Source organism: Canis aureus, chromosome X (genome assembly GCF_053574225.1).
Source record: "Canis aureus isolate CA01 chromosome X, VMU_Caureus_v.1.0, whole genome shotgun sequence".
In the NCBI taxonomy this organism is placed as follows: Eukaryota; Metazoa; Chordata; class Mammalia; order Carnivora; family Canidae; genus Canis; species Canis aureus.
The window spans coordinates 48,671,329-48,677,246 of NC_135649.1; the positions used below are offsets into that span (position 1 = coordinate 48,671,329).

Sequence of the window (5,918 nt, forward strand, 5' to 3'; positions counted from 1 at the left end):
GGTACACCCTGAGAATTAAATGAATTTATTTTATTTTTTAAAGATTTATTTATTTATTCATGAGAGACACAGACTGAGAGAGAGAGGCAGAGATGTAAGCAGAGGGAGAAGCAGGCTTCCTGTGAGGACCCCTATGCAGGACTCCATCCCAGGACCTCGGGATCACAACCTGAGCAGAAGGCAGGTGCCCAACCGCTGAGCCACCCAGGCATCCCGAATTAAATGATTTGAATGAACCCATTCAGGTTCATAAAGTTCCATTAACCTAACATCATGAAAGGAAACAAGATACAGGCACAAATGTCCTTGCTCATTTTGCAGTGCAATTGTCCAAGGATGCTGTGTTATAAACATCCTCATTGTCTTCAATGCTTGAAGCATCTGAGGAATTGGGATTGTTCATCACAATTCCCACGGAAGATAGACTGGTAACAAAGACATGCATCCAGTGTGCATAAATATCTCTGATGTTATAGTAAGGTAGCTCATGATACTTCTCTGGTGGGTCCTCACTGCATTGGTCCACATCAGTGTCCTGCTTCTGGAAAAGTTGTTGAAGAAAATGGTGATAGGAAGGGCCACCACCACGATGCCACAGATAATGCACATGCTGTCAATAAGCTTCCTGGCCAAGGTGACTGGGTGGGTGTCTCCGTGACCCATAGTAGTCAAGCTGATGATGGCTAACTACCAGCAGAGGGATGCTGGTAAGGCCGGATATGTGGTTATCTTTCTCCTCCAAGTAGATAAGCACAGAAAAGATGGAAAAGCCCACAGAGAGAAAGAGAAGCAGCAGCCCAACTTCATGATAGCTATGTCTCAGTGTGACCTAGAGACCAAAGTCCTACTTTGTGCCAGACAAGCATGGGAATTTGGAAAATGCCAGACAAGCATGGGAATTTGGAAAATCCTTATAAGCCTGAGAATCTCAACCACCTTACCCATGTTCTCAGTGTCCTCACTCTCTTCCTCCTTGGTGTCTACCGCCAAGGTGATATAGAAGAGAATAAGGAAGATGAGGTCAATTATGTTCAGAGCGTTTTTCCAGAATTTCTTTTGACAGGGAGCAGGCAACCAGCTAGATGGTAAACTCACAGGTGAACCAAGTGATGCATGGGTCTCCAAGCCTTCCAGCATGAGGTCATCCATTTCTTCATCCTCATTCTGAAACTCTGATATACTGTGGACACACATAGCCTCAATGGAGGCCAGCATCATGCTCAAGGAGGAGATGGCAATGAGCTTGGCAGACAAGCAGTAGGCTGGGTTTTCCATTCAAATCCAGATCTTCTTCCAGAGTTGACCAAATCACATCTTGTCAAACTTCTCCAGCTCCTTCTCAGAGAAGACTCTTCAGAGGAGGAGTTGGTACTCCTGCTTTTCTGGTTCCAGTCCCCGTGGTTTTCTTCCTTGCTTTCCTGGTAGGGCTTACTATAGCAGAAGCTGATGAAGAGCTCCTCAATGCCCCAGTACTCCATCTTCTGGCAGATCAAAAACACATATAGCTCCTCCATGACAGGTACCTCCCCATGTAATAAAAATGCAAAACCTTTCTGAACAAGGAGGTGTTCAAAAAATAGTACTCTTTATTGGCCTTGCTGTATTCATCCCCTGGCTTCTGAAAGGCCTCTTCTGAGTGGTGGGTGAGCAGCTTTCTTTCTTTCTTTCTTTCTTTCTTTCTTTCTTTCTTTCTTTTTTAAAGATTTTATTTATTCATGAGAGGCGCAGAGAGAGAGTGGCGGGGAGAAGGAAAGAGGGAGGCAGAGAGAGAGGCAGGCTCCATGCAGGGAGCCAGATGCCAGGACGGCCAGACAGCCCCCACCCCCCCCCCCATGAGCAGCTTTTTGATTCTGGTGTGAGGAAACCACAGGAGGGTGCTTTGGTTGAGGCACTGCTTAAAACACCACCCCCTCCCTGACGTTAAAATTGAGGAATTCCTCCTCTTGTCCAGAGTGATGGAAAAACTCACCAAACACCACAGTGGATAGAGGAGGCAAGGAGCTGAATGGGGAGGGAGATGAGGAAGTTCACACTGCACCCTTGTGGTGTAGATGTCACACTCTGCCCTCATTCTTCCAGTGGAATGTCCACCACCATCCAAGAAGCTCTGCCTTTCTTCCCTCACGGTATGTGTGGTGCACTTAGGCATTTCGCGGCCAAAAAGAAGAGAAGAATCCTGTTCTTTGTGTCAGCCAAAGTAATCACTGGGAAATCACTCTCCCAGATTTGGGGTGAGAGAGGATCCCCCACCTACGGGCTTCTTTGTCATCTGTAGAATTATAAGCTTCTGCTGCCCACCACATCTGCTTTGTGGCACGTACTCTGCTGGGAACTGCAAGAGTCCAGGTGACGCACTCAGACTCCCTGAGCCCGGCGGAGGCCGGCGAGGCTGCTCGCCCCGCGCTGCAGGGATCAGGCCTGGCGACACACAGCCCTGAGCTGAGCCAGCCGTGGTGGCGGTGGCAGGAAGGCAGGGTGGCCCGCCACAGTCTCTCGCCCTGTTCCTGCAGATTTCCAATTTTTTAAAACGTTTTAATTGACATTGCACTAAGTTTGTGGTTTAATTGACAAGAATTGGCATCTTTACAATTTTCCCATGTAGGTACGTTTATCTAAATCTTTATTTCACTTAGTGAAGCTTTCTTTATAATGATCTTTCCCATTTCTTTCTGGGTTTCATGCCCACGTATTTGTCTGTTTTTGTTACCTTGTGAATAGGCATGTCCTTTACCTCCTCTTACAATGCTATTGTACTTTTTTTAAAAGATTTTATTTATTCATGAGAGACACACACAGAGGGAGAGAGAGAGAGAGAGAGAGGCACAGACAGAAGCAGAGGGAGAAGCCGACTCCATTCAGGGAGCCCAACATGGGACTCAATCCGGAGCCTCCAGGATCACACCCTGGGCTGAAGGGGGCGCTAAACCGCTGAGCCACCTGGGCTGCCCTGTACTTTGATTTCACTGTTCTTATTCCATGTGCCAACACACTGGACCTATCTATGGTTTCTGCTGCTTTCAGAACAGCAATAAAAAAGGGGGGAAAGTTCCAGTGCTTCACCGTGATCACTCCTAAAGAGGAGGGAAAAGGAAAAGAACAAGAATTGACTCCTAACTATGGGAAATGAACAAGGGGTAGTGGTAGGGGAGGTGGGTGGTGGGATGGGGTGACCGGGTGACCGGAACTGAGGGGGGCAATTGATGAGATGAGCACTGAGTGTTGTAATATATGTTGGCAAATCGAACTCCAATAAAAAATATACAAAAAAGTAAATAAAATCTTAAAATATATAAAAAAAGAGTTAAGTCCTATTGTTCCCCAAAATGCTCTCCCCCACGTTCCCTATAGGCCCTTTCATTTTTCATTTGTATTCTCTTGCTCCTTCTCCCCTGGCAATGGAGTAGTTTAGACTGGTTCTTCTGGTTTATTCAAGCATGTTTTTTTTTTTTTAACCCTGACAAGGTCTCCATTAAGTTTAGCCATCTGTATTCTATTGTCCTTTGTTTTTGGATGTATGGATATGGGATGATTTGGAAAGAAGGAAAGGTAGTTTGATGGCTCAACTTATTACTACAAATAAGTACTTCAAATAACCATGTCATGGATTTCCCTTTGAATAAATATTTGCATCTCATAAGGACCAATTGTCAATGTGTAAATATGTATCTAGAGTTCTGTGTTTTTCACTATCCAGACTTTTCAATTGGGTAGTAGATGGACTTGGTGACTCTACACAGGGCGGGGGGAAGGGGCATGCGAAGGTAAGGGAGGTAATGGGGAGAAGGGTAAGTTCCCACCAGTCTTCTCTCTCAGCCTGTTCTACCTTGCTACCTGGGCTGCCCTGTGTCAGACCCCACACTTTTTGCAGTTTGTGCCTAGGGAAGTGAGAAACTAACCCCAGTGCTCTGAGATTTTCCAATAGCTGATCTAATAATTTCTAAGACACCCCTGTCCCCCAGGGTGTATCAATCAACTAAAATTTGGTGGATAAAAAGAAGAAAGGGAGAAGGGAAGAAAAGGAAATATATATAAGCATTAAATCGTTATTTGTAATATCAAGAAAAATTGGGAATAAAACACTAAATATCCACACATAGGGGACTGACTATATAATTATGACATATTTATGCAATAAAAGATTATTCGGCTATAAACCAAAAAACATTTTATGTAGTGATATCAAATGATTGACAAGATTGACGAAACCTCAGGGTTTCTATCTAGGAATTGCTTTGAGCCAGAAGATGTGGCTGGTTGTTATTCCTTCTTCTCTCTCCCTCCACAAAATTCCTCTCCGATGGACACTTCCTTTAGGTCCCAAGTTCTCACTACCTACAGCATCTAGCAAAGATCTATAGTCAGAGTCTTCCAGGCCTGCTTCCTGATGTGTAAGGAAAGCTTTTGGAATTTAGCAAAACTCTAAAGTGATGGCTACAAGTTTTTAAAATGAGCTTTAAGAACTTTAGGTTTCTTGAGCAAGGTACAAGCAGTAGCTTGCTTCTCTTTGTGTGAGGTTATAATCCTCAGTAGTTTTAATGGTGAATGGGCTACATAAGAACATTATTTACAGGGAGAATTATTTCCCCCCTGTAATTCAAATTAGTTGAATTTTTTGTAACAGTATCATGTTTACTTGCTAAAGGGATTGCACCAGACCAAGGTTAAGAATTGGTGGGGATGCAGGGGGCCAAGTAGGTAACCAGGTCACTGCCCTCCCTCCCTATATGTTTGCCTCAGTCCTTGGGGATTGGAACAAGAAACACTGTATGTGGAATTACGAAGCTCTACAAAGCATATATCAGGCATCTCACATAACGTGCTGTCCACAAGGCTGTGCAAAGATAGGTCAACCAATTCTTTATACGTCATCTTCAATTTATTGTAAAAAATTAGTAATATCCTAATGGTTCAAAGTTCAAAAGATAAAAAAGTTCAAAACATAACAAAGGGTATACATTAAAAATCTCCTTCCCACCTCTCTGTCACCACTACCCAGCTCTCCCCCACCACAGGCAATATTACCAGTTTCTCATGCACCATTCGAGAGAAATTTTATATCTATGTATATACATAGATGATTATATATACATATGTGTGTGTGTTAACACATATATAAAAATCTTCTCAATCATTTTATATCATTACATAAAAATGTTTTTTGGTTTATAGCCGAATAATCTTTTATTGCATAAATATGTCATAATTACATAGTCCCCTATGTGTGGATATTTAGTGTTTTATTTCCTATTTTTTCTTGATATTACAAATAACGATTCAATGCTTATACATATTTCCTTTTCTTCCCTTCTCCCTTTCCTCTTTTTATCCACCCAATTTTAGTTGATTAAGCTATATTTCTTGGTGTTTCCCTTTGTGCTACTGAATATACTTAGACCTTTATTGCCAGGTTTGTCTGCTTTAGATGGTGTCTTTTGACTGCAGCTGCTAAGGATAAGAACATCAACATATTTATATTACCTCCCACCTTTTTCTTCCCTCTCCCAATTACTGTTAGTTATAGCATTTCTATTTCATCTGGGTTATCACCATTACATTTGTTCCATAACCAGTCACTGCATTTGTTTTGGTCTTTGTCCTAAATTTACATAGACTTGACAGCAATTGCTAGAGTTTTGCTATCGTTTCTTTCTTCCCTGTGCTTCTGTCACTTTTGTTTTCCTCTTTGTGATTCTCTAACATTTTTCCTGAGGCCTGACAGCTCATGTTGTGGTTCATTCTTATCTTGCCATCCCTTTCTTGAGCTCTTGCTTAATTGCTTCATTAAAACTTTCTAACTCATGGAGAAATATTTGGTGACAATTTTCATCTACTTTTTTTCTGATGAGTTTTCTTTATCTGTCCTGCATTTTTCAGGCCCTTTTTCTCTCATTGTGGTGTATTACTTATGTTTACCTATT

General features: G+C 42.4%; 1 pseudogene; it reads right to left on the reverse strand.

Annotated features, from left to right (window-relative positions):
• Positions 1–310: 310 nt before the first annotated feature.
• Positions 311–4,869, reverse strand: LOC144308862 (delayed-rectifier potassium channel regulatory subunit KCNS3-like; annotated as a pseudogene).
• Between the last annotated feature and the right edge of the window lie 1,049 nt (positions 4,870–5,918).